General features: G+C 38.6%; 1 long non-coding RNA gene across 3 annotated transcripts in view; it reads right to left on the bottom strand.

Moving 5' to 3' along the window:
- Positions 1-14,508: 14,508 nt before the first annotated feature.
- Positions 14,509-20,976, bottom strand: part of LOC306992413 — a 115,700-nt gene continuing 109,232 nt past the window's right edge. For 2 of the 3 annotated variants that reach the window (XR_013796275.1, XR_013796277.1), the window contains 2 exons: positions 19,167-19,241; positions 14,509-15,169 (listed from right to left, as the gene is read on the bottom strand). This is a non-coding gene — a long non-coding RNA (uncharacterized lncRNA). The remainder of the gene's footprint in view (positions 15,170-19,166; positions 19,242-20,976) is intronic. The other variant, XR_013796276.1, reaches the window with a different exon arrangement.

Here is a 20,976-nt window from a genome sequence, read left to right as displayed (position 1 = left end):
GACAGTAATTCTAGACCACAAGGTGTTTTAGCGCATTGATAATACTTACAAATAATCGCTAATGATTAAGGAAGAAATATACAAGCGCAGGAAACAGGTCGCAATGTTAATGGTTAAATTTTGCACAGTTCAAAAACAAACAGGGCAAATGTCATTCAAGCAGAAAATTGTATATATCACTGAATATGACAATTTCATTTGAGAGCATCAGAGTCCAGTAATCGAAAATGACAGAGGCAAACAAAGCATCAATCATGGCTGACCTTTTGGAGCTTTATTATCCTACTGGATGTTCAAGGAAATCTGTAGGCCTCCGTTACGCAAAGCCAGCACAAAAACAGTCACATCAAAGGCTGAATTTACTCTGAAACAACATGAAATGAAAAAGATTGGTTCATCAAATACAAAAATACATGTTCTTTAATCAAAGAGAGCTTTTTGTCAAGTATTATATGCTTTTGTGGGATCTAAACAAGACCACAAGTGAAATTTAGGGTAGGGATGCACAATGTATTGGTTATCATTCAATATCTTGGTTGGCTGATATTGAATATTTAACTAGATTTAGATAATCAAAGAAGTGATTGTCTACAATTGATATTAAAATGGCAACTTTCATGGAACGAACATATATACAGTATACTGTGCATATGTGAAATATTATTACAATTTAAAACAATGGTGTTGGATAAAACCAGTATCAAATCAGCATATTGCATTATTTCTGAAGGATCATGTGACACTAAAGACTGGATTAATGATGCTGAAAATTCAGCTTTGCATCACAGAAATAAATTATATTTTTAAGTATATCAGAATAGAAAACCATTATTTTAAAATATAATAATATTTCACAACATAACAGTTTTTTCTGTATTTTTGATCAATAAAATGCAGGCTTGTTGAGCATTTGACTTCTTTTAAAAAACATTATAAACTGACCAACCCAAGAGAAAGTGTCTAGCCTTTACATTCACACAGAGAACCACCGCACACACATTCACATATTACTAGTGACAAACACACAGATAGTTCTGTTTATTGTCTGGTGTCAAACTCCAAGCAAAAAGCGTGTAGGGTTCAGAGAAAGTTGACTTTCCAAACGTGGGCTCATACTAGCGCGACACATATTTCTCTTTCATGAGCAAGCGGTTTACTGCCTTCTCTTTTTCTACGCTTTGATTAAATGCCCAGTGCGGCGGTTATGGACGGTCTACAGGCAGCCCATCTGGACTTGTGTTTAATTTCATGTCAGGGTAGAACAGGAAGCACCTGTCTGAATGAAACCATTTCGGGGGAGCAAGAGAAAAAAACACATTCATCCATCTGTGGTGGAAACATATGTCAGAGTTGTCACATTTAAAAGAATATCAACAAACACAGAAAATCTAAATTGCTTTGGAAAAGCCAGTCTTCAAAAATTAACACACATTTCGTTTAACCTAATGTTATCGCATCTGTCCGATTTGCGGCTGAATGAAATCCATTCTCACGGCCTCAGAGTCTGAAATCGCAGTGAAATTAAACTTCCAGATGTTGGTTACTCTACATTACCAAATTAAAGGATCTAATTCTGACTCCATCAGTCGCCTGTAGGATATCTCTAACAACCACAGCTGTGCGTTACAGAAACATAAAAAAACTGAAGTCTAACAACCATCAAGCTGTTAAGCACATGTTGCTGTCCATTCTGGTCATTATTTATGATATGAAAATCTCTACCTTTATGTAATTAACAGCGAGTAATCTTGCAAAGCTGATCCTTGATGAGCTGCAGTAGCTATTAGGAATACCCAACACTTTTGCAAACTACATGACCAAAAATGTATATGGAAACCCTCTTTTATAATGATCAGGTTTAGCCAGTTCGGCTACATCTATTACTAACAGGCAAATAAATTCAAGTATGCAGCTATGCATGTTAAAAAAAAAAAATTATTAGAATGTGGGCTGCACTTTTTTCTAAATACGGAAGAGAATGCACAAATACAAGCTTGTAACACTTTACAATACGGTTCAATTGTTACTATTTAATGCATTAAGAATCATAAAAAAACAACCATTTTGCTATTCAGTATTTATGAAAGTTAATTAAATATAAAAATAATAATTGAAAAATTATCCCCCCCCCCCCCCCCTCAATCAATAGCCTAGTTATTAATAATAGTAAATCAGCCAGCATACACTGAACTGATCAAAATTGACATTAAAGACTTTTACATTGTTACAAAATATTTCTATTTTGAATAAATGCTGTTCTTTTGGACTTTCTATTCCTCAAAGAATCCTGAAAACACGTATAATGGTTTCCACAAAAATATTAAGCAGCACAACTGTTTTCAACATTGCTAATATTCAACATTGATAATAATAAGAAATGTTTCCAGTCTCACAGGAATCCTGTGAGACTGAAGACTGGAGTCATGGCTGCTGATAGATTACACTTTCAAATATATCTTAATAGAAAACATTGATTTTAATAGTAAAAATATGTTATGATAATACTGTTTTTACTGTATTTTTGACCAAATAAATGCAGCTTTGGTGAGCATCAGAGACCTCTTAGCAACCCCAACCTTTTTAATGGTAGAATATTTAAAATTAGCAACAATAATGATGTAAATGTACTGTTCATTGTTAGCTTATGATACTTAATGCATTTACTAATGTTTAAAAAGAACCTTACTGTAAAGTATAAAGGTTTACTTCTGTTGACCTGTATCCCACAGAACAACTTAGAGATTAACTGGAGCGTCAACTGCAAGCCAGACCCCATCAGCCAACATCTCTGTCTCCATATTCCAACAGCCTGGAAGAGTAGAAACTGTGAGCAGAACCAGCTCACTGTTAATGTCCATAGTTTTATAATGAAATGTTAAATATCCACATATGAACGTGATGTTTGGGTGTATGTGCTGCCTTTATGAAACATTTTTTAAAAACCAATAAAAAACACATTAACGGTTGTAGCTTCTGTCTCGGCTTCACGTAAAAGCTGCTTCCATGAACTGTCACAACTGGACAGGCAAAGTCCAGAAGGCGGAGGCCTCGCCTGACCTCTCTCTCTTTGCATGTGGATCCGTGCCTTTGTTACGAAGCTCCACTTGCCAGGCCTCGTTAGTTTCACTTCTCAGATAGACCGAAGCCCACTGGCCTTGTCCAGGCATGCTGTGATGCTTTCCGCTCCGATTTATTCATTTGTTTATTTTTCCGTTACTGCATTAAACTTCCTGTCAGTTATCTGGACGGACATGTGTCTGAGACACCTGGTCCTGCAATTGGAAGTGCATTTATTCAGCTTCTGAAATGACATCTCAAGTTAAGCATCTAATAAAATGCAAACAGGTATAAACACCCCTAGGCCTGGACAAAGACTTCAATGAACCTGAAGAATTAAATGAAAATATCATAAATCGAAAGGATTTTAGCATGAGACCAATGGGAAACCTCAAAAAATACATGACCAGGTGTCAATTTTAAGCTCAGATGTCACTAAAATTGGCGTATGAATTAAATTCTGTCACTAAAATGACATCAAAATCAATGTTGCCATTCATGTTTTTCGTTGCAGCTGGGAAACCAAACCATTGCTAGCATTAACAAGGTTAAGGAGTGGCTTCTGTTTTGTGTTTACACAGAGAATAATCATTTAGACCCAAATCCTGAGTTTAAATGCGACTGTCAGAACCATAACATTGCAGTTTGGCCTGCAAATACTAAACTACCGACTGAGTTATTATTAAAAACATGGCACAAGAAGCCCATTACTATGTTTTAAATTTGCTTGTCTACTGCATTAAACTGATGTAGAGATATATAAACAAACCAGAGAGGAAACCGTTTCAGAAAAGGCAAATAGTGAGCAGTTATTTTGTTTCCTATTAACCAGTGCTGACACTGAAATTGTTTGTGTGTGAAAGAGAAAGAAACTAGATGATTCTGGCTTGCCCTAACTTGTCGATCCTCATAGAATGTGCTTCAGAACTCCATCATGACTAATAATAACTGAGGGACAGAGATTAAAATATCTCACACACACACTCCTTCCCCTTTCATCACATCCAACTCATCACCTCGTTGATCAATAAATTAAAGACTCCGTTTTTAATAGAGTGCTTATCTGAATTTCAGCATGCTGAGCCTGCAACTTCCAGTGTCCATTACACCACCAATGTGCCACCTGGGGAATCATGGGAGATAGGATTAAGAAAACAAATCATAAAAAAAACTCTTTTAGTAGGACAATAGCCACCAGGAGTGTCTCAAAACCGATTTTAGTACACAGAGTGGTTAATTTAAACTTTTCTTTGATTTGATTATCTTTAAAGCGGAATTGTGTCATTTTTTGGTTAAAATATGTTATTGTATTGCAGCATAATATATGAAGAAAACTATAATTAACCCATTTGTAGGTTGACTCCATTGAAAATTGTAAACACTGTGGCGCTTTTAAGCCTGGAACACACCAAGCCGACATCAAATAACTAGCGTCAACAAAAGCTGGCTGTATTGTCAACTCTTGTCGACTGCGTCTCAGCCAAAAAGCTTTGCTTGAACACACCAAAAGGACTAAAGGCGACTGTCAACTAGCATGTGCGTGCAATATCAGTCTATATCAGCACAGCAGGTATCAATAGTCTATTTTCGTCATTCAAAAAGGGAAAATTAAACTAGTACTGCATACAGACCGTAAACAAAGCAGCGCTTGCTTATCATTTTGAATATAAATCACGCTGATCAATTTCTTTATTCCAGACGACTCATGTTATTATACAAATATTAGTGCATTCGAATGCTCCGGTAAGATGACGAAAAAATGATAACAGCCTGTCTGTACCGTATTGACTTCTTTGCTCGCTTTCGTCACTTTCGCTTTTATTCTCGTGCACAGACTCATTCGCTAAGCTGAACAGCCAATCAAAGTTCTTTCTTTTACCGACCACCCAACACCGATTCAATATGCTGAATCGGCCCAAAAAATAACACAACGCTGTTCGACTAGAGCCAACGGTGCGGAACACAGCGAAAAACTAAGCCGACCGACGCTCAAAAACGGCCCAATGGCCAACCGTTTGCTTGGTGTGTCCCGGCCTTTAAACATTGCTGTTTTCTGACTAGCCCAACATAGCAACAGCTCAACCAATGGCCTGATTTTGGGGGTGGGGGCATCTTTTTGAATGGCCAATGACAGATTTTCAGGAAACTAATTTAAGTAATTTTTCTGGAATTATTTAGGTAAGTTTGGAAATGCCAGCAAAAACAAGGGTCAGGCCTCATGTGACCTCAAAGTAAGGTCAATGTAAAAGGGAACTAATAAACCAGCAGATTAGATGTGTGAGCGTGACATTTAAACGAAGCTGAACTGTTATTAAATAAAATGCAGCCCAGTCTTCTAGTGTGGCTGTGGGGGGTAAACTTTGAATTGTGGGACTGATTGCACTCTTCTCCGTGTTATATTGACAGATTTACTTTAGATCTACATCACCACAGTATGATATAACAGAAGAAATAACCCAATGGTCTGATGAAGCATGGCACAGATAGGGCTGCAACACCACTGTCAAGGTCAGCCTTCAGAAAACAGCTAGATGCTGCCACACTTTTGTCTATTTAGATAAAATAGCCGCATTCATTGTGTCTCAGATAAAGCTTAAAAGACAGAAAGGAGAAGACAGAGAACAAACGAAAAAAGAAACATTGGCACATCCTCAAGATTTTCTGCTGAACATTTTATCTGTCCGTGACGAATTCTAGTGCTCACTCACCACTTTTGATATTTTCTCTTTGCCTTATCTTGCGTCTACCCGCCGCATGGCTCGCCACTTTGGAATAATGTGCCACATCTGTAATGACATTGCCTTTGTGTGGCAGATTACGCCTGTATTTTTTGCCCCCCCATCAAATTGAAATATGAACACTAGCGTGTCTTGGTAGATTCTCAGTATATAATGTCGAAATAAAGCCAGTGCCAAAGCCATCACTGAGGAGACCGCTGAAGCTGCCAGAGAGATGTACATGGACTAGAAATACACCTTTAACATGATCTCTCCTTGCCTTTGATCTGACAGAGTTAAAGTCTCTGCCATGCAAAATGAAGAAATACAGAAAGAAATACAGATGAAAGTAAACTTAAAGCTGAAGGGTGTCAAATCTGCACTACTAGCATCACCAAACGGAATTGCAAAAATAATGATTGTTTTAAACAGGTTTCCACGAACACTCTCCATTTCTGCCATTGGTCGGTCAAAACAAAAAACAAAAAAACAAAAATAATATATATACAAATCAAATTAAATTAAATATAAAAAAATAAAAATAAAATTAAATTTTAGGGAAACTAAGCTACGAATTACTTAGAGACAACCTTTGAATATTAAACTGACCAAGAGAAAATATCGAAAATATCTTACATGCATCATCTTTAAACTTTTTAAAGTACATGAAGCAGTTTAGCTGCTTGCTTTTGCGTAATGCATTGAATCTTTACTTCATTATGAATACATATTGCTTTTTTCTTCTTCTGATGAAGAACTATCGAATTACAATTAAGTGACTTCAATCTGCTTTTGTCTTTTCATGCTGACAGAGACTAATTACCCCTGCTTTGTTCAATTTATGAAGTACAATAATCAATGCATAATTGTGGATTATATTGTCTGCATAATAAACACATCACTTCAATTTCTGTAAGCGAGCCACAGTCTTGAAATGAAAAAAAAAACGGCTTTGGAGATGCACGTAATATATCACAATACAGAAAAGTGCATAAGCAAACAAATTTCTAAATAATAAATAGCCTCTATATCTGTAAGTTATTGCAGATATTTAACATTTCTTGAAAAGTACATTTTAAAATATTTACAGCTGAGACTTTATAAAGGCCCTAGAGGAACAGCTAACTCGAAAAATCAAATTCGGCCAAAAGTTAATGTTAAAACATTAAAACAAAAATTCAATATTTTAATGTTTCAGTGAACAGAATAACGTCAATGCCTACAGGTAAAGTGATGAGAGCCGGCATTGAAAGGAGCCACATTTAACATGCCTCGCAGATCCTTGTTGAATAATGCAATGATACTGCAGTTTCATTCTGAGAGGCTATATTTAAAATACACACAAAGGATCATGTTGATAGAACTAAGTCAAAGATTGTTGAGTGGAGCAGAGGCAGGTTAAGGACAGAACGACATGTCCGCTCCACTTTCCAACCAATCAGGCCTAGAGCAGACAAATTTAGCTGTCCCAATCACCTCCCCGGTGATGTGATGTGATGTGATATAAGGGCCCAACAGCTTTCTAGCGGTTTAAACGTAAAAACATACATAACTGCAACTAGGAATTTGTTTGTAGCTGTTATTGTTTGACCACAGCAACGTTTTGAAAAAATAAATGAATTAATTCCACTTTAAAAAAGCAGCTCATTCAGTGCTTATATTGACTTAAAGGGTACATATGTTGCTTAATATATAGTTAAACTATCTGCAAAGTAATAAATCACAAAGTCAATGCCAAAGGAAGTAAATCGCTCCAACAGGAAACACCTCATCTGTAGTCCTGCCATTGTAGCTACGTCACCATATAAGATATCATTGCTTTAATGTGCTTTTTGTTTCTGCTTAAATGAATACAAGATGTTAGCTAACTGTCTTATAACTGTACATTTCTGCAATATAGACATTACTTTGACACTCACTTCTGATAATAGATTGCTCTAGGAACATGCATTTTCTAAAAAGCTGCTTTAAATGGTATGTATTGTGAAAAGTGCAATACAAATAATTGTGAACTGAATTGAACTGAATTTGCTTAATGCCGCCTGCTGGCTACTTTGCCTCGCCCTCAAACAAAGGTAGTTATAATGCCAGGAAGAGTTTGTTGCATTGTCGAGGAAATACTGTTTTGTTTTTTTCACTGCGAAGGAAAAAACAATTACATGGACTTCGAAAGGCAGAGGAACTGAAGATTCAGTGTTAAAAATAGTATTCCTCAGCAACCACAAACCTTTTATTGTGTTCTCACCATTTTTATTAATGACTTATTCCTAAACCCTGCAGTTCAATGCAGGTCAGTGTGTTAGTTGTCATACAGTTTATAAACACATATGGAGAAATGACAGTTCTAACTTCCCAACTGAAACGTAAGAGTGGTACAAAGTAAAAATAAATGACCACTGTGCAACATCCTGCTCAACCAATGCATGCGAAGTTGGTTTGTGTCAATCAGCTTGTTCTTCTGGACTGTCATATTAAGCTTGGGCTCGAACTGACACCACAGTTACAAAAGTTTACAGTGCCTGTTATGGTATGGGGCATCACATTTCCGACCTGCTCTAAGCTGTAGACCAATCACAATAGACTGGGGCCGGCTGACCAATCAGAGCATCCTGTTCTTTTCGGAAGGCGGGTTTTAAAGAAGCCAAAAATAAAACAGATCGTTCAGACAGAGTCTGAATTTGTCTCAAAACAAATTCGTATAAAATTGATTTACCAAAAAAACAGAATCACAGCTTTTTTCCTTCATCAACATAAAAATGCCACTGCTGTATCTCTTCAGTTCAGAGGATTCTGTGAAGCCTGTCAAAGATTTTACAAACTTCGTATGGTATCAGGAGCTTGAATTACAAAAAATACGAACAATTATACTATTACATTTTTTCAGCCCCTAACCAGAACAAAAATAGTTTAAAAAAGAAATAAATAATCACACATAAATGAAGTCACAATAATTTAATGAAAATCAAAATCAAATAAGGCACCATAAAAGTGGGCCATATGATTCATGCACTGTATTGCAAATCTTCTGAAGGCATAGTTTTCTCTGAGGAAAAGGGAAGTTTAAGCAATGTAATTTAATTACAGTGGAATGTGACATCAATGACGTCAAACCTGTCGTAGGACTTATTTTTGGGAGAATTAATGAATGAGCAGTGACGGAGGGGATGAATTTTATGGAAGTAAGTAAAATAAAAATAAATGACACTGCGGACAATACCATCAAGAGTGGAACAACTGCCGGTTTAATTTCTACACCTCTAAACAAGATCTACAGTTTTAAATCACTACACAACATTTACAACAACTGCCCAGTGTCTGTTAAACCAATCCTGATTTATAATGTGGCAAATGATTTCAAAGTGAAAATCTGCCGTCACCTCAGACCTCACAGAGGAGTGTGTCAGTAACTCGTTACGGGATACGGCATGTGTTTCCGAACTCAACTAAGCTTTCGACTGATAGCTCGGCGTATGGCAGCAGCGGGACACATGTGAGCGGTTTCACTTACACCAGGGGTCGGCAACAGGCGGCCCGCGGGCCAAAACTGGCCCGCCAGCAATATTTTCTGGCCCGCCGGATTATTTTGGAAATCCGTTTTTTTTTTTTTTACTATAACGGTTTACAAATAGGCCCCGTGTATCAGTGATGCGCGGGTTGATCCAAAATGAGCGAGTGCCTGCGGTCACCCGCGGTTACGAGTCATCCAAAAATATTTTTAATGATATTCGGGTCGCGGTCGGTCGGGTCGTTTGAAATAAAGATGCCAATTAAACCTTTGTAATATAGTAGCCTACTAGACCCAATTTTCTTTGAAATACATAGGTCTACACTTTATTGGCTGAATAACATGGCGCGAGGATGACGCACGAGCTCAGTCTGCAGATAGAGATAAAAAAGTGGGAAATCCTTATTTTTTTCCCTTCTCTTCGCGGAGGACATCTAGTTCAGTCCGGACAATTTATGTTTGATTGAATGAGTATTCGTTCTGCTGGGACATTTGGTTTCTGGGGTTTAAATGTGTATGGAATTGAGTTAAGGTATGCAATGTTTGTTTGATCTATATCGGAGCGCGGCCGCGCCTCCAGTGCTGAATATCTGTGTGTTGCCCGACGGGGTATAAACCTTATATATCTGTCAATACACGTTGTTGAACCTGGGTATTGTGGACTTTTCGTTAATGTATAATTATTTTAAGTTTATACATGTATGATTGATCGTTTATTTTGTTGATTTAAGGGGTTTCTTAACCAAAAGTAAGCTATCACTGTCTGTAATCACCCCAGTAGGTATCAGATCCGCCCGTTACCTTATGTTTTGCGTGATGTAGCCTGCTTTTCCCTTACTCTTTTAGTGTAAGGTAAATTGTTACATGTTGAGCGCGTATACTTTTGAATAAGAGCTGGAAGTGGAAGCGGGTTGGGTACAATATTTTCTTTCTTTTGTTTGCGGTCCGAGTTGCGGGCGGGTTAGTTGAAAACGTCGGTCGGGTAGGGGTTGTTTATACATTGACCCGCGCATCACTGCCGTGTATCATTCGTTCAATCGTTTTTTCCCCCAAATTAAAATAAAAAATAAAAAAATGAAAAACGACTTGTTTTTGAGATTTGAGATTCTGAAAACGAGATCTAAATTTTTAAAGCAGGTGAACACAGAGTGTATTTTAAGCGGTTGCTGAATTGAACCTTGTGGGAGCGGGACGGAAAAAAACAGTCCCGCGCAGACCTCCTTAAACCTTAGGTGTGTAACGTTAGCCTATGTGTGTCCCGAGTAAATAATAATTTAAAAAAAGGAATAAAGTTAAAAAGTTGGACTGTATTGGTACAGTCCATTGGTAATACAATGCTAAATCAGATATATGTACAACAACATGTCCAACAATCGATTTAAATAGTAGCCTACATGGGGTTTAATTTATCGTTAATAAGATGTATCCACGGCATTTTCTCGTGTGGTTCAATGGTCCAGACCAGTGGTAGAACTTTCGTCAAGTGTGTAAAAGGTTTGGGTTCTAATCTGCATTCGTATAGTTTTTTTTTCTTCTTCTTCATCAAAACCGATTATGCTCATCAGTGGTTGTATATCAAGTAGTAGGGACACGTTTGTGTGCATTATATTTTGTGATTTCACCGTAACGAATAGGCCTATTCCTTGTAGCTGGCCCGCCATCTACTGGATAAAAAAAATATTGGCCCGCGGCCAAAGTTACTTGCCGACCCCTGACTTACACTATAAACAGTCGAGCCTGCACAAATCAAAAACAGGGGAGTCCTTCTTCACAAATGTATTCTTGCTATACTCAATTCATTTTTCCCTGTTAAAATCCGCTCCCCGTTTTAATCCTACAGTAAAATGGCTAGAATCCCATTACTTGTCTGACATAGTTGAGAGCCCTCATCATAAATACTGCATGCTGCTGGTTTAAAATCATATAACTATATTCCTACTGCCCTCCAAAAGCCATTTTGTAATAAGAGAACAGAACAAGTGTTGTGGTAGTTGCTGTGATACAGTCTGATGTCTTTTCACACATTTCTTTTTTTTTTTTCTATGCCCAAGCAAGGGATTTTTAATCTTATAAACTTCATTCCAGCATGGAATCAGAACAAAGTGAGAAAAAGTCACCGCAGTAAATGCATGTGTTCAATCAGGACTTAAAGGAATAGTTCACCATAAAAAAAAACGTTAAACTTTTTTGACTAAAGCAATCAAATGTCTTCAGAAGACTTAAGTGATATGGACCATTCTTATAAAACTTTCAAAGAGCTTTTGCATAATTTGTAAAGCTTGAAAGCTACTAAAATCCCCGTTCATTGCAATGGGGTTTTGAATGACATGAGGTGGTGAGTAAATGACAAAATTTTAATTTTTGAGTGAACTGTCCCTTTAAATGACGGATTACAGATTTCCTGTAATAGAGAATCAGCAACCTGCATAGTTACAAAAAATAGTAGGCTAGATGACTAAGGGGTTGTTCACACAAGACACATTCTTGTGTTTAAAAACAGCGAAACACATTTTTAAAAGTCAAAAGCGTTTTAACTTGACACTCTACTGCGCAAGCAAAAAGAAAAGTTAAATGTATGTTTACATAGACAGCAACAACAACAACAAAAAGCACAGAACAGCCCCTAATGCATCTTAGAAGCCTACAAATATAGGCTAACATTAGTGGTAAAAAAACAAACAATGTAAAAGCCACAATGTAATTAACTGTTGCGACCAGCCCCTTGTCAACTCAGTCTTTTCGGTGCTACAAACGTACATGTGGTCAAGTTAAACATTTGTTTTCTAATCACTGAAAGAAATTTTCCTCTCAGAATAAAAAAAAAAGGTGCCATTAAATGCTTTTGTTTGGGCGGAGAAGCTTTCTCATGCAAACGTGCTGTTCTCTTATAGACTCGTGACAGATAGCAGAGATGAGAATCCTGATCATTTACATCTCTTTATCACTCACAACTGTTTTTTACTGTTGCTGATGTCATGGCTGACTCAGAGGAAAAGAGTGTCCAGACACCGCAGCCTGAGAAAGAGAGAGAGAAAGCAAGAGAGAGAGGAGGGGAGAGTGTGAAAAGATCCCTGGGCGTCGTGATAAAAGAAAAAGCCCTTACTCAATCCATCTTCGGCTTTCTCCTTTTTTGTTTCTTTCATTCTATTCAATTACACCTCTAATATGCGTCCGTGCCGCACAATTAAAGTCTCATATCAAAGACGAACCCCAACGCCAGATACAGCAACAGATCCAAACAAAACAAATGGAGTTTCTGAAAACGCGAAACATCATCAGCCAGTGTACATGCTATTGCAAGGCCTCGGGTGAAACATGTTAGATGGGCCACTCCAATTTTCCATCAATCAAATTACTCTTTATTGTTCGCCCCATGCGACCTCAGGCAACACAAACCCAGAGACTGTCAGTTATGAAACATTATATTTCTGCTGTCATATTGCACCCTAGACATGGCTATTACAAAGAGACGTCATACCGCCGCTGACTTTAATATTCTTTCATTTAGACAGAGGTTAGCGCTGCTGCTTCAGTGCGACAGCATCTATTTTAGGCTCATAATGGCATTATGTTACACTAATTGTATTAAATGGCAGTAAGCTAGTTTATTATTTCCAATGCAATGTTTCTTCGGAATGAAATTTGTTACAGGAAATTGCATATAATAGTGTTTTAATGAGTCTGCTGTAAATGACCTCATCATTAATGCTTTGTTTTATCCTTTAAATTACTTTAATTTGCACATAAGACTGATTGAATCACAAAGGTGATCTCAAGAGCCTGAGACTGAAGACTGCATTTCATTAGCCGCATATATGATCCGTTTTCAGATAATTGTGCTCAACCATCAACTGGTATTAAAAAACAAACACTGTGCCAGTTGATTCAGTAGGCCTCAAACCACAATAAAACAAAGACATTGTATCGCTTCATATTCACTTACAACAGAACTAGGAAACTCATGTGAATTTTAAAACAATATATGCTTTATGGAAACCTCTGAGAATCCATTTTACACTTCATAGTATACACTTTGCTCAACTGCTATAGCATGGCGCTAACAACGCCAAGGTCAAAGGTTTGATTTGCAAGGAACATACTATGAGGCACTTTGGATAAAAGGGTCTGCCAAATGAATAAATGTAAATCATAAACTGTAGCACACATTTCTGTGCACCAAAAGAGCATGTATAGTAACATAATGTGGTGAGATGGGAATTTGACACATTTTGCTTCAGTTACACAACTGAGTGTGTGCGTAATGTGTCCTGCTAAAAACAAACAGATCCAGTCAAAACGTTTGGACACACCTACACATTTAATGTTTTTAATAATAGTGTAAAAAAAAAAGAGAAAATCTGATGCCTATTTAAATAAAATGAATTTAACTACTAAATATTTGTAATGTTGTAGTTTAATTATTTAGTTTGACTAATTAGGGAAATGGGATTCATAGTGATAGTACAGTGGGGGGAAAAGAAATGGCAGTATGGGAACAATGCAGTGGCACAAAAGAATGAAAAAAAAACATATACATATACCTCTTTATATAATAAACTATAAAAGTACTTGTAATTCACCTTATAATGCATTCTATGGTCTCATGAATAATTGTAACCACAATTATGATACATTATAATACTTATCTATTCATTGTTCAGTATAATGCATTAAAACACAACAAACAACCAATTTCTGAAGAAACAAGGAGTCTTCAAATGTTATAATGCATTTAAACTTTGGTGACAACTTTTTATGAGAAGATATAATGCATTATAACGTACATTATGAATACCTTTATAATGCATTATACATAAAGGCTTTAAGTGTTACCAAAACATCTAATAAGTTAGTTCTTAAAATTCACCAGATTCCAACTCTCTACCAACATCTTGAAGTGCATCCTGGGATGCTTTTACAACAGTATAAAATAAATGTTGTAAAACTAGTAGAACTGTTGTAAAACTGTAGAACTGTTACCATGGGTCAGATGGTCAGATTATTGCTTGATCCAACATTATATTAATTTAAAAAAAGAATAAAAAATGTGTTTTGATGTAAATAAATATGTAGGTGCACTGTATATTTGTATATCAACTTAATTTCAATAATTCAAGCATCAACTTTTAGTTTTTAATCAAGTTTTTTAAGAACATGAGAAACTAATTCAGTCTAGTGTGTGTACAAATGTTTGACTAGCAATAATGGCACTAGCAATCTACAGCAAGTCAAGACCCAGAAAAAGCTTTCAATATTCACATAAATATCAAAACACTGTTGTAAAAAAGTCATTTCCTGCTTGTTTGAACTTCTAGTAGAAAGAACAATGTCCGAAACGTATCCAAAAATGTCCATATACACAGTCACAGTTACCATCCATCCAAGGCCCGTGAGAGAAAAAGCGTGAATGAAGCAGTGGGTTTCCCACAGGACTGTCAGTGCCACACTCAGCAGAGCCATCCAATCTGTGCCAGCGAGCTGAGTCTCCACGTGGGCAAGGCAGGGAGACGTAAGCATGCCACACCTCCTGGAATGTTCCCACGAGAAGGAGGTGGTGGAGGAGGAGAGGGGGGAGCTGTCAGGGGCTTGTCATAATGTTCCTCTACAAGATCCTCCAAGATCTTTCAGTGCAGGTGTTCCCCTACATCACATCCTCTTGTAAATCTCCCCTCCTCCCACAGCCCTGCCAGCACGCGCCCTTCGCTGCGCCACCTGCCATTATGCATAGACATGTAAATTTGCTTGTTTAGCATGCCCCCTTCATTCCAGCGCCACACAGCGTATGCATATATGCAAAACAGAGGCACGCGCCGGGCTGGAAAGGCTGGAGAATCCACAAACACACAGACCACAGCCGGTGGAGGACTGCACGGAGGTTCCTGAACCGCTTCTGTGGAAGAAGAAACAAGGAGTAACATGGCAACATCCAGCATTGATTCATCCACACCGGCCAATTAATTGTCCTTGGCTGCCTCAAGGGTGCTTTTCTTATCTTTTTTTTTTTTTATGCAGAATTGCATATTCAAACTGGGTGGCACAGGAGTAATCGGTGGCGGAATAAAGACGAGCAGAACTTTGCTCATTTCGTCCGCTTTCCGCACCGGTTTTCTGGGAAGACAAAAAACTAAGGCTTCATTAAAATATCCAGTTGTCATCATGCATATGACATGTTCTGCATGCTGAATATCATTAGCGGCTAACATTTTCCCTCTCGTTTTTTTTTTTTTTCCGCCGCGGCTCTGTGTGCCAGTGACGATAATTATCAATCAGAAAGGACGCCATCAGTATCCACGGATCATTGTAATGAGCTTGACACACGCATATTTGATCACGTTTTTCCCCACGTCCAAAAAAGAGAGAGAGAGAGAGAGAGAGGGAAGAAACACGGAAGAATCCTTTGAAGATCCCTTGTGTGATCTTTTGTGTTGAGTTATGAAGACACTCCAACGCTTCTCTCATTTTCAAGTATATTTTCCCCTCATGTAAGAAAAAAAAAACTGCTTTGCACGCATAATAGCCTTTAATTCTTCCCGACATGGCTGGCTTTCTGATCCATAAAAATGAGCTGCGTGCGATTTGCATAGCCACATTCAAATGAGCTCCATTGTGCGGGGAAGTGTAATTAGCCCGGCTCTGCGCGGATGGGTTAAGGTCTCGTTCGCCAGCCTTCCTCATTTAAAAAAGCGTCATTGTCTTCACGCAAACTAGCATTAATTCCGACAGGAGTGAAGAGAGTCTGATCCTGATGAGCCGTTAGTTTATTCCGCTGCGCTGTTTGTTGGCTAATTTACACCAAGCCCCTGCTGCTCTTCCCTTAAGCTATCCTCTTTGTCTTGCCTTGAAATTTACAAAATCTTACAAGAAATCAATACTTAATTGATTATTCACTTTTCCGCAGCTTCAAACGGCTCGTGCGCATTAGATCCCACAGCATTCCCTCCTTCTCCCGGGCAAGCAGAAGGCAGACAGGCAGCAGGCTGGAAGCAGGGAGAAGGCTGGCTAGGTGGCAGAGCTCTTGGAGGTAAGAGCAGACGGCTGTAGCAAGAAACCATGTGAGGAGCTTAGTGGCCGAGTGTGTACACTGGCAGCGTCTCGACGGGAAAACAACACTGGTCTTCACGGACAGGAAAAAGTTCCCATGCGTGCATGGATCCAGCGCTCACACTGAACTCGTCAATGGAGGAGGACTAGACGACATGACTACGAAAAAAACAACAAGAGGCATTAACAAAAGGACTTTTTTCAGACAAGATGTATTTTTAGTGTTATTTAGATGCTAAATTTTCTCCTGCCTGATTTCATGGTCTTTATGCGTGTGGCACCAGCGTGGACCGGGCAACCTGCCACCTGGCCCTCGGAGAGCCCTTATCGTGGTGGGGGCAGGAGCACGTGCCACCCGCCTCTGACAAGCAAATGAGGATGGGAGGCACGTAACATTATGAGCAAATTGGCAGGATGGGAAAGCGCATGTGAAGGAGGCAGATGGCAGATTTGGCGCTGTGCCAGCCCTGCTGCTGCGAACACGCTGAATAACTGCACACCGCAGATTCTGCCACTTGTTGCTCCGCCGGGCCCCCTGCCATCCCCGACGAGCGGATCGCTCACGTGTGCTCCATACGCAACACACAGAACTTCCGCAAACGGGAGCGCGTGTGTGCGGGGAGGGACCAAAACTGAGCCTAATGGGAGGCTGGCATTCATGACTGTGGATATGCACTGCATGCTAATAATGTGCTGAGTAGACAGACACGCGTCCACCCGCCTGCCCGCGTGCCATGGAAATTAAGTCTTCCGGAAAGCCACCATATTTACCAGCATGGGATGCCATGAGAAAAACGATGCAAGAAACACACCAAGGAGGACAAAGCCCATCCCAGAGTAAACCAAGCTGGTTTTGGAGGAAGCAAGCTGTTGGAGGAGTTGAGTCAGAGCAGATTGGTCTGATGGTCTGGATAAAGGGAGACATTATGGGATGCCCAGGGGGCTTTGCAAATCAAACGCAATGTTTGAAATAGAACAATTTTGAGGTACTTTACAGGGAAGTGCAATTTGAATTGCCAATGAGGTGATGCATATCTGCATGTTAATTAGAAGGGTGCGAGTCTGCAACCCGCAGTCTGTTACCGATGGGCTGCGAGCTCGTCTGCGGGAACCGGCGCTCGTTCCGAATAAATTACTGCCTTTTGTTCTCTCATTTTGTTTTCCGTTAAGATACAAACATCGAATATGCGGTGAAAAGGGGGTAGGTGAAATTAAAATTATTGATTGATCCGGCATCCGTTTGAGAATCTAATTAGACGAGACATGGACAAAAGCTGATATTGTAATAGATCGTCTCTGTGTTAGCAGTCAGATTGCGCTGGGATGGCAATTTATCTTCCTTAACGCAACCTGGATATTAAAAACTGTAATCAGGTGAAGGAAAGCTGCTGTACTTTGGGTTTCTTTTAAATACAGATGATGAGAATTCTGCTGCTAAAAAAAGGTAGGTTTAATGGGAACAAGCAGTTGTGATCATTTAAATTCTGCATGGTGACTGCACTTTAATTTTTTTGCTATTATGGAAAGTGTACTACTGGCCAAAAATATAATAAATGCTTTTTCTTCCACTATTTAGAATCTGTGTGATTATTTTGTATCCCACACGGTTGTGCTCATAGAGATAAACGGTTGCCATGTGAACATAAATTGCTTATTTATGGTGGCGGAGAAAAACGAGCAGAATGAGGGGTCATTATAATAAGTACCGATAATGAGAGAGCAGTCAGATGTAGAAGTCAGGGCTATTGCAATATAAAAACATCACGTAACATGCAAATGTTGCCTACAACCGCTTCAGCAGCAGCTGATGTCCTCATTCAGTGTACGTAACCAATTTATATATATGTCGTGTGTGTGTGTCCCAGTTCAATGTCACTCCACGCAGGAGAACAGCGAGGGGAATTCTAGCTAATGCATATGCGACCGCAGCCGTCTGACTTCTCATTCAACTAGTGTGGCGGCATCATGTCCTTGAATTAGAGAAATAACTTCACCCTACGTTCCTTACTCATAAACGAAAACGTGCAGGTGATCGAGCTGCGTCCCCTGGATACCCTACAGAGAATAGACTTGGTCAATGGCTCCATTTGTCATGCTGATCTAGAAGGTATCAAGAGACAAGAGAAGTTACTCCAGTGTGGTGCTCGTTTAAAAACAGGAATAGCAATAATTTCACCTTAATTTCGTTACAAGTGTTCTCATTACGTTTTCCGTTCCGTGTTCGTTTAGAGCGTAAGAAAACATCAAGGCCTTCCGTGGTGGTATCATCACGGTAATGGTCTTTCATTTTGCAAGGTCATTAGGGAAGATATTAATGCCGTCTCCTGTTTTTATATGCATAGCTAGGCAGCGGCTAGGTCAACATGTTGAACTCTCATCTCTCAACAAAAGGCTTTCTGCTCAACAGCCCCATCCACACACATCTTTTAAGTGCTCTTTTATGCATATGAAGCCTCTCTGCTGAGATTGACCACAATATTTATGAGCTCTAGATGAGGTGCATATTATTATTGTTGTTATCTGTTTCAGGGAAATAACATTAGCCGGGGCGCCGGCAATCATCAAATTGCCTGATTTATGCATCGGTAATGCCAAAGAACACCCTTTCGCAGGACAGAAAGGTTGTAAAAATTTGTTTTAGCAGATTAATTAATCAGTGACGGCAGCCACGCCTCCATTGAGTTTTTTTTTGTTTTGACGGGAAAAGGCCACCTTAAAAAAAAACAAAAAAAACACTGAAGTGTTGACCTAAAGTGCAACCTGAAGAGAGCTGGTGAGGAGGAAAATAATGTGATCCACTAAAGGTATAAAACACTGCTATGTGAGCTGTGTACTTGAGTATGTACCTGGAACGCTCGATAGGCATCCATTCCCTTGCTCGCTGACAGTGTACATGGTTTATTAGCTTGTCTTTTTTATTCCTGGTGGGTAAAAACACACAACAGAGGTACTGAGGAAAATACTGTGAAACCATGCAGAGGAGACTTCATCATTTAATTTAACGTTCTTCAAAGCTTGAAGGGTAATTGGGTACATTTTTTACTAACTAAGCCATTCTTCTAGCTGGGGCTTTATTCTAGGGTCTTATGAAGTGAGTTCAACCCTTTAAAGACATTGAAAACTGGTAAAATCATCTTAATTCATGCATGTTGTGTTTACTTACACATGTCTACGCTAGAAAGTCAATATCTGAAAGATCAAAGTATGGGGTTTAAGCTATCAACTTTTTCATTAAAACAGGGATTTTACCACAGACATTGTACCTCACCTAAATCTGCAAAGTAAATACGAGGATTTAGAGCTCCAAAATGATGGGTCTGCAACACGGGTGCCACCAAAAGGTGACACAAAGCCAATATGCTTACACCAGGTAGGAAGCCACAATTCTCCAGTGTTTCCATCTCATTTACATACGCTGTCCTCCCGATGACCTGCCTGAGAATGCATATATATGTCTGACGTGATCTCATTAGTATTCAGATGCAAAGTGTGGTTCTAGCATTTTCATACTTTGCATAGACGATATCAATAACATACAATATCAATTTATTGACAGCATCTAAAACGTAAATCCTTTATATGTACAGGCTTAAAGAACTCTGGGGACATACAAATGTTAACAAGTCCTTTTATTGAACACTGAATTCATTATTTTTTTTAAAAAATAAAATATTATACAAATTTTCTTGAACAAAAATATCAAAACAATTAATGCTGCCACATAATTTAACATTAAAAATAACAAAACAGAATGAAACCTTTATATGAATATTGATTTAAAAAAAATACACAAATTAGTAAATAAAATCTTACTTAAGATTAAACATTTTAAAAGCTGAAGTAAACTCCTCCAATTTTCCAGGTTTTGTCTCTTCTAATAATCTATAACATGTTTTTACATTGCTTTAACTCCAAAAAATAAGTTCAGCCATTTTCAACTTTTTTGTTATGCAAGATTCAACTCATTTTTTGTGAGTGAGTGAGTGAGTGAGTGAGTGAGTGAGTGAGTGAGTGAGTGAGTGAGTGAGTGAGTGAGTGAGTGAGTGAGTGAGTGAGTGAGTGAGTGAGTGAATGAATGAATGAATGGAAATGTGCTTGATTTAGGGAAAATAATCTGTGCATTTGCAACAGAAGAGGGATGAAGGAAGTCTATTGCACTACATCCTCATGAGCAGATGAGAGCATGCTCCACACACTAGATTACAAAATCATCCTTCAAAGTCACAGATATCCCGCAGAGCAAAACAAACATCTCGCGCTACCTCATATGGGCCTCAGTCCACTCTGGGCACATGAGACCTTCTGTAAACTGATAAATAAGCCCCCTCTGAGAACAACTCCTCGATCACTGATGAGACCTTCAAGGCACAAACCTAGCGAGAATTCTCAATACATGACATTAAGGAGCTATTATGTGTACCCGAGAGTAGGATTACACAGTGTTTTTTTTTAATCCTGCTCTTTGGAGGAAAGAAACAAGAAACATATTTGAGAAGGTTTGAAAGGCCAGAGGAGGAACAGTCATAATAACCCAGAGAAAACTAGTCCTACCTTGAGCATTCTGAGCAGCCATTATGAGGGTAATTGATTGATTTGCTGAAATCTAAAGGGAAAATAATCGTGAGAGTGCTATTCAGAAATGGCATAAAATGAAAG

Source organism: Phoxinus phoxinus (assembly GCF_949152265.1).
Source record: "Phoxinus phoxinus genome assembly, chromosome: 24".
Classification (NCBI taxonomy): domain Eukaryota; kingdom Metazoa; phylum Chordata; class Actinopteri; order Cypriniformes; family Leuciscidae; genus Phoxinus; species Phoxinus phoxinus.
Note: the sequence above shows the minus strand (reverse complement) of the source record. Positions and strands in the feature narration are given on the sequence as shown.